Here is a 22,432-nt window from a genome sequence, read left to right as displayed (position 1 = left end):
CAGTGTGTGTGTGTGTGTGTAAAAATATGCTTGTGTGTGTGTGTGTGTGTGTGTGTAAAAATATGCTTGTGTGTGTGTATATATATAAATATATACACATATACATATATATTTGTGTGTGTATGTATATGTATTATCCTGGAGAGAGTGAAACCAAATTGCTCCTTAGAGGCAAGTTGCTCAGAGGGACTGGTCCTTGGAGAAGGATATGATACCTGAAAGAGTAGAAGGTCAGAGCAGAAGAGAAAGACCCTGGATGACACAGTGACTGGGGTGATGGGGGCAGGTTTGTCCATGACTGTGAGATCGGCTCAGTATAGGGCAGGTTTCTGAGCAATTGTGCATAGGTAGCTGTAAGTCACAAGCAACTCAATGGCATATAACAATACCACCAACAATGTATATACATATATGTGTGTGTATGTGTATGCATGTATGTGTATGTATGTATATATGCATATACGTGTGTGTGTGTGTGTGTGTAGTTGTTGTTGTATACTATAGAGCCGGAACTGACCCACAGCTGACCCTCCATCAGGTTTTCAGAGGCCATTAATTGCACGGGAGGAGATTGCCCATCCATCTCCTGAGGACAGCTGGTAGCCTCAAACTGCGTACCTTCAGGATGGCAGTGCAGCTTCTTGCCATGATGCCACCAGAGTATACATATGTTTTTTTCCTTGTTGTTGTTATTAAATTCACATCAATTACGTATCATACGAACTCTATGGACAACAGATTGGAACTTTATGTCTTGTGCCAGCCTCATTAATTCCACAATGCTCAAGTCCATTGTCACAGTGACTGTCAGTGTGTTAATTCAACTTGTTGACAGTTCCTTCTTTTTCTCTGACTCTCCACATTTTAGTGTGATATGTCTTTCCAAGGATTGATCCTTCCTGAAAATATGCCTTAAGTTTCACTATTTTTTCCTCTAAGAAGATCTGTGGTTACACTTACTTTAAGACAGATCTTTGGCATTCCATGTGATATTCAAAATTCTTTGCCAACAGCCCAGCCCCTAGTGCCATGGCCTCTTCTAAGTCCAGCTTACATTTCTGGTAGTGCTTTGTTGATATACTGCTTCAGTCATTTTTGGATAATCTCCAGCAATATTTTACCTGAGTGTGATAGTAGTGATACATCATTTGATAATTTCCACTCTCTGTTGGGTCACCTTTTTTTGGGAAAGACAATACATATTCAGCTCTTCCAGTCAAATGGCCTGGTGGTTGCCCTCCAGACTTCTTGGCACTACCTGGTAAACTGCATCTGTTTGTTGAAATATGTGAATTTATATTTCATTAATTCTCCAGGTCTTGGTTTTGGCCAATTCCTTTAGAGCAGCTTGAACTTCCTCCTTCAACATTGCCTCTTGAACATACATTGTTTCATGAAATTCTGCTGTCTGTCAATTCTATTTGGTATAGTAACTCTGTGTACTATTTCCATCGTCCTGTGATGCTTCCTGACTAATTCAATATTTTGCCCACAGCATTCTTACATTTTTCAACTCAAGTCTTGAATGTGTTCTTCATTCTTTCACCTTAAGAAATACCTCGCGAGTTCATCCGTTTTGATTAGCAGACTCCAGCTCTTTGCACAATTCATTATAATACTTCGCTTTCTCCTTCCAATATGTCATTTGAAATTTTCTGTTCAGCTCCTTAATTTCCTAATATCTTTGTGTGTGTGTGGTGGTGTTTTTTTTTTTTTTTTTGCTTTGGCTTCAGAGTCTCTTCCAGCATCCACAATGGTCTTTTGTTTCTCCTCATCTGTTGTAACAATGTTTTGCATTCTTCCTAGATGACATTCTTGATATTTCCATAGCTCATCTGTCCTTTGCTCTTTAGTATTCAAGGTCTAAAACCTGTTCCTGAGAAAGTTTATTAATACAGTTGACAAAGACTTGAGGACAAATTTTGGTTCATTTGGATTTAATTATTTTTTTTAGCTTCAGTTTGAACTTCCATCTGTGTAGTTTATGGTCTGATCTATAGTCAGCACCTGAACTAGGTATCACACCTGATCTTGAACTTCTACAATGATACTTTCCATAGATATAGTCAATCTAACTATTTTGCAGATAAAGTGGTTCATGTGTATAGTCTGTGTTTATGTTTCTTATAAACAGTACTTATAAAGAAAAACTCATTGACTATACAGAATTCTATCATTTTATCTCCAGCCTCATTTCTGTCACATAGACTACATTTTCTGACTACTGATGGTTCTTCTCTGTTCTAAACTCCTGCACTTCAATCACCCGTTGTTATTATTAGAACATCATGCTTGCATGTTCAATTAATTTCTGACTGAAGAAGTTGGAAGAGATAATTTATTTCTTCCTATTTGGATCTCATTATTGGTGCATCTATTTGAATGATGATGGTAATAACAGATATTCCTTGTATGTATATGGATATTGTATTTAAAAATAGAGCAGGAAATAATCTGTTTAACTGTGAATGCTACCTTGTTTCCTCACCAACATTTCATTTTCAGCGTATGATTTTCTAATTCAAAATATCCCATATCAATTCATCTCATTTCACCAATGCCTATCTTGTACACATGTCAATTTTTATACAATCTCTTTCTCTCTTAACAATGTCCAGTTTTCCTACATTCATGCTTCTCAGAATCCACATTTACTAGTTTCTATTTACAATTGTTCCTCCTCATTTATGTCTGCCAACTGAAGGACTCAGCCTCAAGTATCATATCTTCTAGTCTACTCTAAGCGTACTCTATTGTAGATAGAGTTCTTGATGGCCTATTATTTTGGAAATAGCCAATCCTTCTCCCTAAGCTGAATTAATTTAGATGCTCAGATTTAGCGCAATATCTGACAGGAAAGCATTTTACTTAGAAAATCAGATACTTCCTCATTACAAAAGTAACCAATTTGGTGTTGCCCCTAAACCTTTAAAAGCTCCTGTGACTCAGTTTCTTCCCTTTTAGCCTTGTCCACCAGCATCTACCTTCTCTCCTCCCTTTCTGACCTCCAACTCCCCGGCCCGCATGCCCTTCCTGACTCCCTCCAGCCAATCCTTGATATAGTGCTCAGGTCTCCAGACACTTCTGTGATACAGGCCTCTCCCACCACTGCTACACTCTCTTTCAAGTGGCTTCCCCTGCTGTCACTGGGCTCTGGATTGATATCTCTCTCTCTCTCTCTCATGTGTATGTGTGTATATAATAAAAATTTCAATTCTAGATTATTTCTATATTCAAATCTACTATTTAGTAATGTTGATATTCACTATTTAGATATTATAATACTTGAATTTGAAATGAAATGTTCTTTTTTCATTATTTTCTAATATTCATAAAAATCAAAGTTGTATCTTGTAACTACAGTGTAATGCATGTATGCACACACACACATATACACTCTTCTGTGTGTATATGTGTATATATATGTGTGTGTGTGTGTGTATATATATATAAATAAATATATACACTTTCAAACATAAGCTAAGGCATAAAGACTCGCTTACTTTGTCTACTAGGAAGGAAAATATGTTTGTCCTTCCAATTTAGCGAGAGTGCAAGAGAACTATTTAGTCATATGAGAATACTGCAAACATACTATAAAGTCACTTAGGTCAGAGGCAATTTTCCAAGAAAGCTGCTGACTATATAAATTAATATTGCTTGTGAAAAGCTTTAGCTTATGCTTTAGATATATTTTTTTAAATTAAAATAATATCTGTTCAAATGATCCTCATGTCAAAAACTAATGCAGAGAGTGATAAAACAGGTTCGTGATTTTTAGGCAAGCACTTTTTTTAAGCTTCCTTTTCTGCACCACAGTGTTCTAACAGCTGCGTCATCAGTTCAGGAATGAAGACAGACACACTTCCAACCTCATGAGCGCCAGCTGTAATATAAGTCAAAACTCCTGTAAGTTACATTTTTTCAACACAGCTTTGTAAGTTTCAATCCTGGTTTCCACATCAGAAATATCAATCAAGTTAAAGAAAATCCCAGACAACTTCCATTCATAAAATAGTCCTATTTATAAATGGATCTCATTAACATAAAATTTCTCTGTGAACAGATTAGTAAATATGCCAGGACATGACTCACTGAATGCTCTGAGTGGCTTAATAGCAATTCTTAAAAAAAAAAAAAGAGCAAATTAGAGTTACTGATAGAATATGAAGAAAAATCTTTTGGTGCAAAAGATCAGTTATATCATTTAATTCATTTGAAGAATAATAAATGAAGGGAAGCATATCTTTGGTACAGGATTCTTAGGAAAGAATTTGACTAGGTGAACTAATAGGTCTTTTATCTGTAATTTTGTAGATTATATGACAAATGCATAATTAAAATTACATATAATTATATAATGTACAGTATAATTCAAATTATGTATAATTACAATTACATGTGTATAATTATAATTATGTATAATTACCTAATTATAATAACATTCGTATTTCTGAGACATGCATCAACCCTTATATATCAAAACTATTTTCTTCCATCAGAAAGGAAAAGTATAGCTTGAATTACCAAGATTCCTTTCCAGACATTACATTTGCTGAATCGATGTAAAAAAAAAAGTGAAAATTTAAATGTGTATTTCAAAGTAGGAAGATGTGTTTTGTCTAAAGAGAATGAAGTGATTATCTTTTCTTTTTGGAATTAAAAGAAAATTTATTATTCAATATATCCTAATCCTAGCTATTTTTCTTCCCAAGTGGAGATGTGTATGTATTACTCTATTCATAGATTATATATTGAAAATATTAGAAAAAGAAATATCCATCACATCTGTTTTTATTCAGTTTCATAGACTGTGAACTCAGTGAAGCTTTCTATCTTCCAATTCCTTTGCCTCAATTCACTAATTGCACAAACTGACTCAATTTATCATGACTATCTATGCACCAGGTCTAGCCCTGGAGCATGAAACCTGAAGAAAACTATTAATAGCCACTGCATTTTAAGATATTTAACACAAATAACATAATTATTTCATAGCAGAGATAGTATAATATTTGATGCCTGTTGTAAAATAGTACCTATTTGTTATTATGGATCATTGTATACACCTGGAATTTTTAATTTAATAGACTTTACAAAGCTTGGTTCATAAGTAAGAGTTCTACATAAGTTGGACATTTGTATCCTAGGGACTGCTTACAGCAAAAATGTGGAACATTATTGTTGTTGTTATGCGCCATCAAGTCACCTGCAACTTTTAGCAACCCTCTGTACAACAGCTCTGATGCCTGCCCTCTTCTAAGCCAGTCTTATTGACTCTGACACACCTACTTCCGTTACCTGAATTCCTATATCAATTCATTTCATTTGGGGTCTTATGCTGTCCCTCCACCCTTCAGAGCATGATGTCTTTCTCCAAAGACTAGTCCCTCCTGGAGACATGTCCAAAGTATGTGAGATCGAGCTTCAAAATTCTAGCCAAGGAGAAACTTGGTTTCACCTTCTCTAAGACAGACCTATTTGTTTTCTTGGTGGTCCATGGTATGTTCAAGACTCTTCTCCAGCACCACTTCTCAAAGGCATCTATTTTTCTTCTGTCATCCTTAGTCATTGTCCAGGTGTCTGATGTATAGTAAGTAATTGCAGAGACTACGGCCTGGAACAGATACATCTTAGTCTGTAAACTGACATCGTTGCTTCTCAGTATTCTGGAGAGATCTCTGACAGCAGATTTTTCAGTTAAACTAAGGTAAATAATAGCAAGTGAATTTTGCCAACATGAAGTAATTTTGCAAACAAATATTGAGTGAAAGAAGCCATAAACAAAAGAATATGCATAGCATGATAATAATATTGTAACACTGAATTAATAAATTATGTGTAAAATAACAAGTAATTTTTAGTCTTATTTATAACTTTTCAAATTCAAACTCCAATTAATAACTCAATTAAGGCTCATCCACAATTTGGGCAATTAATTTCATTAATGATAGAAAAAATGTAAGGAAATGAGGTTGAATTATTTCTTTAATATTGGTTTTCAAGGGTTTGGAGAGAATATAAATTATATGTGAGAAAAACAGTCTGGGCAAGTGACAAAATTTTGTAGTAATTAGTATTTGGTTGGAATATGAACCATGAGAAATGGTGTAATGACATTTGAAAATGAATTTAAATTTTAGTTGTAAGGGGATGTACTGGAAAGACAGTTATATGGACACTGAGGTATGAGAAAGCCGAGAGAATAAATTATTTAACAATACCATTAATATCACATAAAAGTAACTTCTTGCTAAAGATTAGTAAACCATAGCTAGGGACATTGACAGGGAACTGCTTAAATTCAGTCTGGATTTAGAAGACACCAGGGCACAAGGGACAAGACTATTTATATCTCATTAATCTTGGCTGAAAGCAGGGAATATCATGAAGATGGTTATCGCTGCTTATTGACTATGCAAAGTCATTTAGCTGTGTGGATCATATAATACATTTTAGCAAACACTGAGAAAAGTCAAAATCTAGAGCAATTATGCTTACGCAAAATCTATGTCGCTGTTATGTGTTGTCGAGTAATCTGCGATCCATAGTGAGTCTGTGTACAACTCTGAGCTCTGCCCTCTCCTGAGCCAGTGCCACTGATCCTGACACACCAACCTCCATTGTCTCAGTTACTGTATCAATCCATCTCCTCTGGGGTCTTCCTCTCCTATGCGTCCCTCCACCTTTCCAAGCATGATGCACTTCTCCAAGGATTGGTCCATCCTGGCCATGAGCCCAAAGCTTGTGAGACAGAGCTTCAGAACGCTAGCATCCAAGGAGAAACTAGTTTTCACCCTCCCCAAGACAGACCTATTTGTTTTCTTGGTGGTCCATGGTATGTTCAAGACTCTTCTCCAGCACCACAACTCAAAGGCAGCAATATATTTTCTGTCCTCCTTAGTAATTTTCCAGCTCTCTGATGCATACCAAGTAATTGTGAAGACCATGGCCTGGACTGTTGTTGTTGTCATTGTTGTTATGTGCTGTCAAGTCACCTGCGACCCATACTGATCCTATGTACAGCAGCTCTGAAGTCTGTCCTGTCCTGAGCCAGCCTCACTGATTCCGACACACCAATCCACAGTTGTTATGTCAATCCATCTCATCTAGGGTCTTCTTCTCCATCCCTGTCCCTCCACACTTCTGAACATGATATCCTTCTCAAAGGACCCAGTCATTCCTGGCCAAATGCCCAAAGTATGTGAGGTGAAGCTTCAAAATCCTAGCCTCAGAGGAGAAATTTGGTTTCATCCTCTCTAAGACAGACCTATTTGTTTTCTTGGCAGTTCATGGTATGTTCTATACTTTTCTCCAGCACCACAACTCAAAGGCAGTGATACATTTTCTGTCATCCTTAGTTACTGTCCAGCTCTCTGATATATAGCAAATAATGGTGAAAACCATGGCATGGATTAGGTGCATCTTAGTTTCCAGACTGACACTGTCGCTTTTCGGTACTATGGAGAGATCCCTGACAGCAGATTTATCTAAAGCAATTCATCTTTAGATTTCCTGACTGCTGGTGCCAAGAGTATTGATTATGGAGCTGAGCAACTGACTGGAAAAGAATTTATTCTCATTCCAAAAAAAGGTGACCAGACAGAGAATTATAAAGTATCAAACAATATCACTAAAATAGCAAGCTAGAAAAATCCTGCTGAAGATTACCCAGGAATAATCGGAACAGTACTTTGACAGAGAACTACCAGAAGTATAAGCTGGGTTTAGAAGAGGTTAGTGCACTAGAGACATTATCACCAATGTTACACGAATCTTAGATGAAATCAGAGAACACCAGAGGAATGTCTATCTGTGCTGACTATGCAAAGGTGTTTGGCCATGTGGTTCACAACAAACTGTGGCTGACCTTGAGAAAAATGGGAATCCCAGAACACTTGATTGTGGTTATGTGAAATCTATATTTGGACCAGAAAGAAGTCCTCAGAACAGAGCAAGGAAAAACTGCATGTTTCAAAATCAGGAAAGAAGTATGTTAGAGATGCGTCCCGTCTCCATAACTTTTCAATCTATATGCAGAACAGATCATCCGGGAGGCTGGGCTTTATGAGGAGGAATGCGGCATCAGGATTAGAGTAAGACTCATAAACAACCTACATTATACAGATGACACAACCCTGCTTGCTGAAACTGAGTAGGAACTGAAGCACTTGCTATAGAAACTCAAGCACTGTAGTCTTCAATATGTATTGAAGCTCAACATCAAGAAGACAAAGAATCTTACTATTGGCACAATTGGCAGCTCCATGATAAATGGAGAAGAAATTGAAGTTGTTTACGATTGTAGATTGATCTTCTCCACGATCAACACCCTCAGCACCAGCCATCTGGAAACCAAAGGAGGAATTGCTTTGAACCCGACTCTACAGCGAGTCAACCTTATTATCTCTGACACATCTACCCCCATTACCCCAGTCACTGAGTCAATCTATCTCCTCCAGGGTCTTCCTCTCTTCTGCTGTCCCTCTCCAAGAACTGGTCCCTCCTTGTAATAAGCCCAAAGTATGTCAGACGAATCCTCAGAATTCTTGCCTCCAAGGAGCAGCCTGTTTTCACCCTCTCTAGGAAGAACCTGTTTGTTCTTCTGGAAGTCCATTCTATAGTCAGTATTCTTCGCCAGCACCACAGCTCGAAGTCATTAATTCTCTATCATCCCTAGTCATTGTCTAGCTTTCTGATGCATAGCAAGTAATTGTGAACCGACATCATTGCTCTTCAGTACTCTGGAGAGGTCCTTGACAGCAGATTTTCACAGTGCAATTTGTCTTTTCATTTCCTGACCGCTGGTGCCAAGAGTACTGGTTGTGAAACTGAGCAAAGTATAATTGTTAACAACTTCAGTCTCTTTTGCCTTTATCATGGTGCTGCGAATTGGACCAGTAGGAGGCAAAATCTATATCTATATTAAAAAGCTGTTGTCTGAACAGAGCAAGGGAACACTACATAGCCTAAAATCAAGAAGGTTAGCGTCAGTATTGTGTTCTCCCTTCATATAGATTCCATCTGATTAAAACTTATATGTTCAATGATGTATTCATTACAAATATTTTTTAAAAAAAAACCACCACATAAACAGCGACTTTACACATGACCTCACCTCATGGACTGCATAGGAATCAGACTGACTACAGCTGTGGAAAAAATTCTTGGAGAAGGTCCAGGTCAGTAGTGAAAACATGGCCAGGAATTATATGTGGAACAGATCACCGATTACTAATGTATAATTTCAAATTGAAGTCAAAGAAATTAAAACCAAGTCCACAAGAGCCAAAATATGAATTTGAGTCTATCCTACTAGCATTTACATATTGTCTTAAAAGTAGGTTTGAGGCATGGAATGCTAAGAATGATCAAAGACATTAGTTGTGGTATGAAATTAAGGATATCATCCATGAAGAGAGCAAAAGTTCATTACAAAGACAGAGAGAGAGGAAAAAAACAACATACAAAACCAAGATCAAAATAGATTTCAGAAAAGCCTCAAAATTCCACTAGAATGTAAAAAATCTAAAACTAAGAGAAGAGATTCCAAAATGAAAGAGATGAAGATTTCAAAGGGTAAATTGAGAAGACAAATTGGAGCATTACACTGGAATGTGCAGAGAGCTGGAATTGCGAAAAGAAGAACTCACTCTGCTTTTCTCACACTGAAAGAACTAAAAAACAAATAAAATCTCAGAGATGCTGTGGGCCAAATAAATGTTCAACGATCCATGGGACATTAAAGGAAGATGAAAAGAATGCACAGTCATTCTAACAAAAATAACTGGCCAACCCTGAAATATTTAAGAAAGTACCATAATATCAAGAGATAATGTTGATGAAGGAAGAAGGGTGTTGGCAAACTATAAAGCCCCAGGATTCGATGGGTTAACTATCAACATGTTTCTAATAAAGATGTATCCCAGTCTGTCCCAGAAAATTTGGAAGACAGCTACCTGGCTAGCTGACTTGAAGGGATCCATACTTGTTCCCATTTCCAAAAAAGATTTTGTTGTTATTACATGCAATCAAGTCTGAACCAGCCTATAGCTGACCCACAGCATGCTTTCAGAAGAGTGATTTGCACATAAGGAGACTTTCCATCTTTCTTCTGCAAAGAAACCGGTGGGTTCATGCGGTGCATTTTTGGAGAGGCAGCTCAGTTCCTTACCACTTGGATACAAGATTTCCACTAAATATATGATAAATAAACAAATATCTACAATACTGTGTGAATCACAAAAAACTGTGACTTACTATGAGAAAAATGGGAATCCAAGAACACTTTATTGTGCTTATGTGAAACCTATACTTGGAGCAGGAGGCAGTCATGAGAAAAGAGTAGGAAAACACTATATACTTCAAAATCAGGAAATATGTAGTAAGCCAGGCATTCAACTTATTTTCATGTGTTTTAACTCGGTATGCGGAATATATCATCCAGGAGTCTGGGCTCTGTCAAAAGGAATGTGGCATCAGTTTGGGAGGAAGACTCATCAACAAACTGCCTTATGTATACAACACAACCTTGCATGCTGTAACTGAGGAGAACTTGAGACATTTCACCTGAAAACTTTAATATGCATTGAAGGTCTACAACAAGAAAATAAAGATTCTTACCACTGGGCCAACTGGCAGTATCATGATAGACAGTAAAGAGATTAAGATTGTTAATAGTTTTCCGCTTGCTTGGCTCCCCAGTCAGCACTCTTGGTATCAGCAGCCAAAAAATCAAAAGACATATTAGATTTGGAAAATCTGCTGTCAAGGACCTTTCCAGAGTACTGAAGAGCAAGGATCACAGTATAGAGACCAAGGTACACCTGATCCAAGCCATAGTTTCACAATTACCAGCTATTCACCAGAAAGTTGGACAATGACTAAGGATAATAGAAGAACAATCAATGTCTTTGAGTTGTGATGCTGGAGAAGAGTATTGAATATACCATGAACTGCTAAGAGAACATACAAGTTCATCATGGAGATGGTGAAATCAGGTTGTTCCTTGGAGGCAAGGGTTTTGAAGCTCTATAAGACATACTTTGAATGTTTTGCAGGAGGGGCCAGTTCCTGGACCATCATGCTTGGAAGGGTGGAGGGACAGTGCAAGAAAGGAAGACCCTGGATGAGATGGATTGACTCAGTTACTGGGGTAATCGGGGTAGTTGTCATAGACAATGAAATTGACTTAAGGTATAGCAGGGTTCCAAGTCTTGTACATAGGTTCGTTGAGTCTCAGGTGACTCAACAGCACATAACAACAGTAAATACATATATATTTACAAATACTATATTCTATAGGATGGAGAAGAGATTGAGGTTTGTTAATCATTACAACTTGCTCAGTTTTACAATCAATACTCTTGGCACTAGCAGTCAGGAAATCAAAAGACTAATTTCATTAGGTAAATCTGTTGTCAGGGATCTTTCCAGAGAACTGAGAATCAATGATGTCAGTCTAGGGACTAACGTGCAACTGATTCATGCCATGGTCTTCACCATTATTTTCTATGCATCATAGAGCTGGACGTTAACTAAGAATCACAGAAGGAAAATTAATGCTTTGAATTGTGGTGCTGGAGAAGAGTATTGAAGATACCATGAAAACAAATAGGTCTGTCTTGGAGAAGGTGAAACCAAGTTTCTCCTTGGAGGCTAGGATTTTGAAACTCTGTCTCACACACTTTGGACATGTGGCCAGGAGGGACCGATTCTTGGAGAAGAACTTCATGCTCAGAAGGGTGGAGGGCCAGCTCAGGAGAGGAAGACCCCAGTGGAGATGAATTGATACAGTAACAATGGGGGTAGGTGTGCCGGAGTCAGTGAGCCTGTTTTAGGACAGAGCAGGCTTCAGAGCTGTTGTACATATGGTCGCTCTGAGTCACAGAACACTTGACGGTGTATGAAAACACCACCACAGACTACATGCAGTATGCTGATAATACAGTCTAGCTTGTGAATATGAAGAGGACCTGAAGCGCATACTGCAAAAGTTCAAGACTACAGCTTTCATGATGGACAGCATTTTAAGATCAAGGGGGAAAAAAATCTCATCAGTTTCCCTATAAGCAACAATATTATAGATGGATGAAGATTGAAGGTGTCAATGCTATCATGTTACTTGGATTCACAATCAATACCTTTGCTACTAGGATCAGGAGATCAGGAGAAATTGGGAAAGGCTGCTGTCAGGGACCTCTCTAAATCCTGAGCAGCAATGAGACGTGTTTGATTCAATCCAAAATCTTTGAAAAAACCTGCTATATATCTGTCTGAGAGCTGGATAAGGACTACGAGTACAGAAGAAAGAACTGATGCCTTCACGCTGTGGTGCAGGAAATGAGTACTGAATATTTCATGGACTCCCAAAAGAATGGACGTGTCTTAGAGAAGGTGTATCCAGACTGCTCTTTCGAGCGAAGGATGGTGAAGCGTCATCTCACAGATTTTGACATGTTAGTAGGTGCTATTCCTTGGAAAGGGACATCATGCTTGGAAAAATGGAGGGTTGGCAAAAAAAGGACTACCCTCAGTCATAGTTGACATAACAACTTCAACATGTTCTGAAGTATATCCTGAGATGAAAAGGATGGCACAGGATGGGACAGGCTTCAAATCTGTTGTTCACAGAGTCACTATGAGTTGTACTTGATGGCACCAGACAACATCTTATTATCAATAAAAAGTATATCTCATCTTTGATATAATGTAATAATTTGTATGTTAATATTTGTAAAGTTTATTTCATATCTATATTTCTTTAATACAGTAATGATTTATATACTACTTTATTACATTTGTTGTTGTGTACCATTGAGTTGGAACTGACCCCTAACTGACCGTCCTGCAGATTTTCAGATCACCTCATAAGAGATTGTCCACCCTTCTCCCATGGAGCAGCCGGTGGCCCTGAACAGTATGCCTTCAGAATTGCAGCATAGCTTCTTACCACTAGACCACCATCCTTTAGATATTAAATTATTAGATAAAAATTCTCTCTTGTTGCTATAGTGTGCAATGGATCAGGTTGTTAACCCAGTTGTCAGCCATTTCAGTCCACTGGACACTTTCTGGGAGAAAGATAAGCTGTATTTATCATTAAGTAAGAATTCTCTGGAGACACAGAAGCTGCATATGTATGTGGAATGCAATGCATAGCATATATGAAAAAACTGACTTTTGATTGCAGAGGTTTCATTTCTCCATTTTAACAAAAGGAATTTACAGGGACAAGCAAATGTAGGTGGAATTTTTTCATGTTTCAGTAAGAGATAACAACCCAAATAGAACAGCCTGTATGACAGCAAGGCATTGTTTTAGGGAGGAAATAGTAATGGAATGTGGAACAAATCTGGAAGACATGCAATTGTCACATTGCTGAATTTAGTCTGGTCAATGGGCTAGGAGAGATTCTTATTTGTTCTTATTTCAAGGAAGGCGATCTGCTTTAATGTGGAAATTACTGAACAATATAAGTATATTACATACAAGCAAAATATTGCTGAAGATTATGAAAAAAAATAGTGCATTTACAGAGAATTGCCAGCCATTTTAGCTGAGTTTAAAAGAGACCATAGCACTAGGCATTTCATTGTTGATATCAAATGGATCTTGGCTGAAATAAAAGAAAAACAGAGAGTCTATTTGTGTTTTATTGATTATGCATAGACATATGACTGTATGTATCATAACAAATTATGGCTAATGTTGAGAAAGGAAATCCCAGACACTTAATTTTGCTCATATGAAACCTTTTCCTAAACTAAGAAGCAATTTTCTGAACTGATGAAGGGAGTACTGCATGATTTAAAATCAAGAAATTTGTGTATCACAGTTGTAGCCTTTCTCCATACCTATTCAATATTTATCCTGAGGAAATAATTTGAAAATCTGGACTTTATGAAGAAGACTGTAACACCAAGTCTGTAGGAAAATTCATCAACAAGTTGCATTATGTAGATGAACACCTTGTTTGCAGAAAGTAGGAGGGCTTGAAGTGCTTACTACAGAGATTAAAGACTATACAGGCTTCACTACAGATTACAACTCAACATCAAAAAGACAAAATTATCACAATTCAACCAGTAAATAACATCATGATAGAGGGAGAAAGTCCAACTTGTCAATGATGGACTGCGTCTTACTTAGATCTACAATCAACACTCTTGGTATGAGGAATCAAGAAATCAAAAGATCTACTACATTGGGAGAGTATGCTGTCAGGACCTCTCCAGAGTATCAAGAAGTTTAAAAGCTAAGGTGCACCTGATTTAGGCCATTGTCTTTTCAGTTACTTACTATTCATCTGAGAACTGGGCAAGGAATAAAGATGACACAAGAACTGATGACTTTGTGCAGTGTTTTTGGAGAAGAGCATTGAATGTCCCATGGACTACTAAAAACCAAACAGATATGTCTTACAGAAAGTGCAGCCTGTATGCTTATTATATGCAAAGTTATTAAAGCCCCATCTCACCTACTTTGAGCATGCTGATAGCCTACGCTATTCTTTGGAAAGGGACATGGTGCTTGGAAAGGTGGACAGTGAACCAAGGAGAGGAAGTTCCTGAATCAGGTGAATTGACACAGTGACTGAAACAACAGGCACAAGGGTGTCAGAAATGATGAAGATGACACAGACAGGACAGGATTCAGATCTGCTATTCATAGAGTTGCTTCAAATTGTACTTAACTCAATGACAACTAACAGCAAAAATACCTAAACAAAACCAGGAAGGCAAAGTCGAAGTTGATCTTTAGGATATCTTTAAGTTACAGATAGTAACCCTCTGAGTAATAAAGTACTCAGGGTACAGGGCTTTAGAATAAACGGCTAGCACACACTTGCCAAACCTAGGAATAAGATCTTACATTTGAGACTTACTCCCTGATTATCTAAATGTAGTACTAAAATGACTGGGATTTGTTGATCTCAATTTTACATACCATTACCTAATTTCATCTAGTTTTTGGTGTGGCATACAATGGTAAATGGTTCTCTTTGTCAACTGAACCAGTGTGAAGAGTAGCTGTTGCTGTATTTTAGATTAAGAGCCAATTCAAGTGTTAGTGAAAAGTTTTAAAAGTATATTCAAACATTGTTTTTGTATTTATGGTAGGATTTTTTTTTACCTTGCTAACATATATTGATATATTTCTACGCCTAACGGCTTGAAGTAGAAGAGTCAACAAAGTATTTTAATATATGCAGCCTTCAATATGGATTGAAGCTCAACATCAAAAAAACAAAGATTCTCACCACTGGGCTGATTGCCAGCATCATGATAGATGGTGAAAAGATGGAGATTGTTGACAGCTTCAATTTGCTTGGCTCTATAATCAACACTCTTGGTACCAGCAGCCAGGAAATTAAAAAACAAATTGCATTGAGAAAGTCTGCTGTCAGAGACCTCTCCAAACTACTGAAGAGAAACTATGGCAGCCTGGAGACTAAGGTGCTCCTGATACAGGCCATGGTCTTTGAAATTATTTGCTATGGATGACAGAGCTGGACAATGACTAGGGATGATAAAAGGAGATGTCTTTGAGCTGTGGTGCTAAAGAAGAGTGTTCAATAAACCATGGATTGCTAAGAGAATGAACAGGTTCAACCTGAAGAGGGTGAAGCCAGGCTGCTCCTTGGAGGCAAGGATTATAAAGCTCCGTCTAACTTTGGGCATGTTGCAAGGTGGGATCAGTACTTGGAAAGGGACATTATGCTTGGGAGGGTGGAGGGATGACTTAGGAGAGGAAGATCCTATCCTCGATAAGATGGATTGATTCTGTCACTAGGGTAATGAGGATAGGTGTGTCAAAGACAATAAAATTGGCAAGGGATAGAGCAGGGTTTAGGGCTGTTGTACATAGGGTTGATATGAGTCACAAATGACTCGACATCATATAACAACAAGAAGAACATATTAAATATAATTTTTAATATATATATTAATATTAAATTATATATGATATTATAGTAATGTTATTAATATGATATTAAATGTATATTGAATATACTAAATATTATATATATAACCTTTCTTTACATGACAATCGAGATTGATAATAGTTATAAACGCAATATTCCTTACAGTATCCCATTTTGTTAATTCTGTCCTCAGAATAGTTCCTGTCTTCACTGTTACGCAACATGCTATTTAAAGAAATACTTCAACTGGAGATTTTAAAGGCATCTGCTGCCCCCTTCCAAGTACTTCCATAAAATGACTGATTAAAATTACTCACTGCTATAAGTAGCATTAGTATCTGATATCTTCCAGAGCGTCAAAATAAAAGTCCCAAGACAAATCCTAAAAAACCAGGAGCTGACTTTGCAGGATTATAAGACATGGCAGAACATGGATAGTTAACAATGAGTTCTCTGATATTTAATTCCACATGTATGTTGCTGTTGTGTACTGTAGAGTCAGATCCAACCCATCACTGACCATCTGTAGGGTTTTGAGAGACAGTTAATCACACTGAAGGAGACTGGTCCTCCTCCCACAGACCAGCTGGTGGCCTCAAACTGCATGCCTTGGGGATTGTAGCACAGCTTCTTACCATGAGGCCACCAGTGCTATGCTACTATAAAACAATCTCTTTTCTAAAGAGTGAAAATCACAATTGAAATGATGTGATTTTGCACTAGAAAGATTAAGGGGGAAAAAACCTTTATAAATCACCTTTGTTTTTAAGTTGATTAAATTGATTTACTTTAACTTAGATATGCATCTACACCCATGCACTTAAAACTTCTATTTCTGTACAAACCAATGTGAAAAGGATTCATAGAAGTTTGGGGAAAGATCCTTACTGTTTTGCTTGTTTACTGCCAGCATCTGTGTTGCAATGGGGCTATTGTTTTCATTTCTTCTTTTTTTTTAACTTTAATTTTCTTTTTATTCAGCTCATCTGATGTATTTCATAACATAATTTAAGTGTTGTTTTTGTGGACTACTAAATCAAAACCAACTCATAACCAACCGTCCAGGATATTTTCAGAGGCTGTAAATCTCATAGGAGACCACCCAACTTTCCCCTGCAGAACAGCTGCTCAATTTGAACCACATACATTTACATTGACAGCACAACTCTTTGCCTCTAAAACGCCAGACCTCCCTAAATTTTGAATAAATACATTATTATGCACATCTCCTTTTCAGTTTTTTTAAATGGGCAACTTTTTGTTTGTTTAATACCATTATTTTTTCAAATAAATCTTAAAGGGTAGTAGTATTATTGGAGATTGATGTTTAGCCTCATAAATTTATTGCTGTCAAGTGGGAATTGACTCATAGAAGACCCTCCAGTGAGTTTTCAAAGGCCATAAATTACTTGGAGGAGATTGCCTGTCTTTGTCCTGTGGAGCAGACTGTAGATTCAAACTACTCGCCTTTGGGTTTCCAGTGAACCTTCTTACTCACTACACCATCCAAGCTCTGCATACATATAAACAGCAAGTTCATGAAGAATTCTGAGCTCTTGTACAACACAGGATATTTAGTGTATTCTGAAAATGATGAATTTTTATAGCAGTAAAAATTAATTTGTTTAACTAATATGTGCTGAAATATAAGAATCAGAGGAATATTTAAAAAACATTCCTCTTGCTTCAGAAGTGTGACCTTATAAACAGTTTTTTAAAAGTCATTAACATTAGTGGCAAACAAAACAAATGTCCTTGAAGAAATAGATTCCTCACTGGAGTTCAACTGAGCTGACACATTGTTAACATCAGATAATTAAATGGAAGCGTAAGTACCAGGTATTTAAAAGAACTTTGGATAATAGATGCACTGAGTATGTATAAGACACCGAGTTCATGAAATAGAGGATACTCACGTACTCCAAGGACAGAATGGAGAATATGGGAGACATGAGGTACTATCTGCCAAGTAATCTGCATTTTGTAGTCTGTTGTCAAATATGATTAATTGTAAGTTCAGAGGACGGCCAGTACACAGTGGCATTTGTTACATCCACAAATCTCCTCTGTCCTTCACCGAAGAATAGGATGGACCTGCTTACATATTTGACTTCTCCAGTACAGCATTTAATTACTGTTTTTTTCCCCCTTGTGTTTGTGTTGAAGTTTACACACCAAGTTAGGTTTTTATATGAGAAGTTATTGAGCAATTACTAAGTAACGTTAGATAAATACGTCCCATTGTGCAGACATTCTCTTTATTTCTCTTTATTCTCTGCCTGGTCAATTTACATTACTCTCGCTTCCTTGCTTATCTCTCATTTTTTTTGTTTGTTTTGTTTTGGGTTATTATTGACATTTTTAATCTCATATCGATGACTATATGGAGAGCCTGTGATTTTTGTTGTTATGGGCCCCCTGGTAGAAACCATTTCAGAGTTGACCCTCCAGTAGAGTTTCAGAGAATAAACTGTTGGATCCGCAGAGCAGGACCCCAATGAGATCGGACGCCAGCACCAACCACTCACGAGAGACCGTCCTTGATGCAAACAGCATGAAGTTTCATTCCATCCAGCGCGCTGGGGCACAACTCTTGACCTGCGCAGAGGCAGAGGGTTGAGCCCCGAGCTAAGGGTACATACAGCTTATAAAGGCAATAACCCGCGCAAACATGGGCTAACACACAGGGAGGGTTGCTGATTGGTGTATTTGAATATACACTGAGGTAGGCAGTTCTGATTGGTAATAATTTGGCGCACGCGGGTAAGCGAGGAAAACTATCTGATTGGTACATTTAAAAGCAAGTTGGCGCGCGTGGCAAGAGGGGTCGGCACAAGGGGTGGGAGAGTGGGGAGTGAAGTTCAGAAAAACAACTCCTGGAATTTCTCTTATCTGTACTCGCAGATGTGGGTGAGCCTTGTTTTTCTAAAAGAGGGCAAAAGTCCTGTGAGGTTTTATGGCTTCTACCTGAGAAGGGTTAAAAGTTAACTTCTTCATAATCCTTCAAAACCACATGGGAGGAGATTGCCCATCCCTCCCCACAGTGCTGGTGGATTTGAACTATGTGACTTTAGGAATACAGCATGGCTGCTTACCACGAGGCCACATGAACTCCATTTGAGGGGTGATATACTCATTTTTTGTGTTTCTCCGTTCTTTAATTAAAGAGTACTCTCCCTACCAACTCAAAGGTGTGTAGTTCAACCTCCTGTGTAAGGCAATCTCCTCCTATGTAATCACATCTGACAACCTGCTAGCGTCAGCTAGGTGTCTGTTCTGATGGTATTGTGTGCAACAATAAGAGCAAAGCCATTACAGCAAGGGAAGCCAATACTGAATATCTGTGATAAACCTAGTGGTATTTCAGGGTGGAATTCACCCTGAGGCACCAAGGCGAAACTTAAGAGTTAACCAGATTCTTGCATTGTATTTGCTGACCCCGCCCTCCTGAGTCAAGGGCAAGGTTTGCAATAGAAAGAGCTTGGCTTCATTTGCATTGAATTTTCTTTGTGATTTACTCCAGATAGTTTTCAATAAAGATACAGAGAAGTTGGAATCCAGGCCTTTTCAGTCATTGGAACTGCTGACTTCCAGTCTTTACACTGTTTTATCTCATTCCTGGTTGTCTATCGCATTATTAATAATTATAAAAATACATTACCCTGCAACACAAATGATCCCATTTAAAACAATAAAATTCTTGGGACAAAACTATGGGATCTAACTTTTTCTTAAAGGTAGGACAACAGAACAGTGAGATAGAAGCAATAAATAAAAATAAAATAAAAGGAGTCCTATAAATTTAATATCTTTATAAGGGTTTTATTTTACTTGGATGCACAATCTACATTCATGGAAGCAGAAGTTGAAAAATAAATACAATGATGAATTGTACAAATCTGAAAAAAAAAACACCCTCTTTAAAACGCTGAAGAGCAGAGATACCACTTAGAGGACTAAGAAACGCCAGACTAAACTAAGAAATGCCAGACTCAACTCATCGTCGTCGTTGCATGGAGTCGCCTGCGACCCTCTGTACAACAGCCCTAAATCCTGCTCTATCCTGTGCCAATCTTATTGTCTCTGACACATCTACCCCCATTACCCTAGTCACTGTATCAATCCATCTCATAGAGGGTCTTCCTCTCTTGTGCTGTCCCTCCACCCTCCCAAGCATGCTGTCCCTCTCCAAGGACTGGTCTAACCTTGAATTAATATTCATACAAATGCTGGACACTCTACAAATAGTGAATATCAGAGAAGCATTGATGCCTTTGAATTATTATTTTAATAAAGAATAGTCATATATCTCTGAATTCTAGAGTGATGAACAAAACTGTCTTCTAGGAACTACAGTCTTAGAAGTGAAAGTGAAGTTGGAGAGATTTCATGATCTCATGTATTTTGGACATGATATTGGGAGAGAGAAGTCTATGGAAAGGGGCATTATGCATGGTATTTCACAAAGGGTCAGCAAAAAAGAAAGATTTTGGATAAGATAGATTGATACAGTAGCAGGAATCAATCTAAATGAAAGACAGGACTATTTGGAAGAACCTCAACAAAGTTGCAGAAAAAACAAACTATACAATTAATCAACTAAATCTCCTAGACATATCCAGGGCAAGGCACACGATGAAATTTCAATATATTTTCTTCTTTAGGATGGATGGACCTATCTCCAGAATAGACCATATATTAGATCCCAAAGCAAGTCTTAACAAATTAAACAACAACAATAACAACACTGAAATATTGCAAACCATTTTCTCAGACCACAATGCCATAAAATTTAAAGACAAACATTGCAGGATAAAGAAGAAAAGCCATGCATCTGGGAGCCAAACAACACCCATCTCAATCCCTACTGGGTAATAAAAGAAATTTGCTAAAAAAGAACAACACAACTAATTACAAAGTTTTTTGAAGATTCCAAAGCCTCTGGAATTCAATAAAAGCATCACTTAGTGGCCAATTAATCAGAATAAGCAAACACATCAACAGGAATGAATGAATGAATAAATGAATGAAAGTCTACTACTTAACTCCTTCCTTTCCTCTTTCTACTTTCTTCCTTTTTCTTTCTTCATTTTAACAAATAGAAAAAGAAAAGCAAAAACAAACAAACAAAAAAAAACACCTGACAACTTCTAAAAGAAAAGAAATTATACAAATAAGGGCAGAAATAAATGGAATAGAAAACATAAAAACAAAACTATCAATAAGACTAGGAATTGGTTCTTTAAAAGAATCAATAAAATTGGCAGATCTTATAAAGTAAAAGAAAGAAAATAACAAATATCTCAAACAAAACATAAATGGGTGATATCACAACAAAACCAATTAAAATAAAAACTGTAATGATGAAACATTATGAAAAACTATTGATTGTGCACATGAGAAATTGATCCTTGGACCAGGTAGCAGGCCTCAGAATAGAGCAAGGGAAAACTGCATGGTTCAAAATCAGGGAAGGAGTATGTCAGGGATGCAGCCTGTCTCTATACCTTTTCTGTCTGTCTGTAAAAAAGATCATTTGGGGGCTGGACTTTATGAGGTAAATTATGGCATCAGAATTGGAGGAACACTCATCAATGACCTGTGTTATGTAGATGATATAACCTTGCTTGCCAAAAATAAGTAGGACCTGAAACATTTGCTGCAGGTCAAAGACTGTAGTCTTCAATATAGATTGAAGCTCAACATCAAGAAGACAAAGACAAGTGAAAACATGATAGGAGAAGAGATTGAGGTTATTAACAAATTCAGCTTGCTTGGTTCCTCAACCAACACTTTTGGCACCAGCAGACAGGGAACCAAAAGACAAATTGCATGTGGAAAGTTTGCTGTCAGAGACCTATCCAAAATGCTAAAGAGCAATGGTATCAGTCTAGAGACTGAGGTGCTCCTGATCCAGGCCATGGTCTTCACTATTACTTGCTATGCATAAGAGAGTGGAACAGTAATTAAGGATGATAGAATATGTATCGCTGCCTTTGAGTTGTGCCATGGAAAAGTATTGAAAATACCATAGATCATCAAGAGAACAAACAGGTCTTTCTCAGAGAAGGTGAAACCAAGTTTCTCCTTGGAGATTAGGATTTTGAAGCTCTGTCTCACATACTTTGGGCATGTTGTCAGGAAGGGCCAGTCCTTGGAGAACAATGTCATGCTTGGAAGGGAAGAGGGACAGAGCAGGAGAGACCCTAGATGAGATGGATTGACACATTAACTGGTGTAACTAAGGTAGGTGTGTCAGAGTCCATGAGATTGGTTCAGGATACATAGGGTTCAGAGCTATTTGTACACTCTAATAAAAAGAAAAACCTAAAACAACTATGAGATATCATCTCACCCCAGTCAGAATAGAAAAATTGAACAGAACAGTAAGCAACAAATGCTGGTGAGGTTGTGGAGAGACTGGAACCCTTATTCACTGTTGGTGGGAGTGTAAAATGGTGCAACCACTGTGGAAAGCATTGTGGCGCTTTCTCAAAAAGTTGC

Source organism: Elephantulus edwardii, unplaced genomic scaffold (assembly GCF_000299155.1).
Source record: "Elephantulus edwardii isolate Elephantulus edwardi_28Jun2011 unplaced genomic scaffold, EleEdw1.0 scaffold00004, whole genome shotgun sequence".
NCBI lineage: Eukaryota > Metazoa > Chordata > Mammalia > Macroscelidea > Macroscelididae > Elephantulus > Elephantulus edwardii.
Note: the sequence above shows the minus strand (reverse complement) of the source record.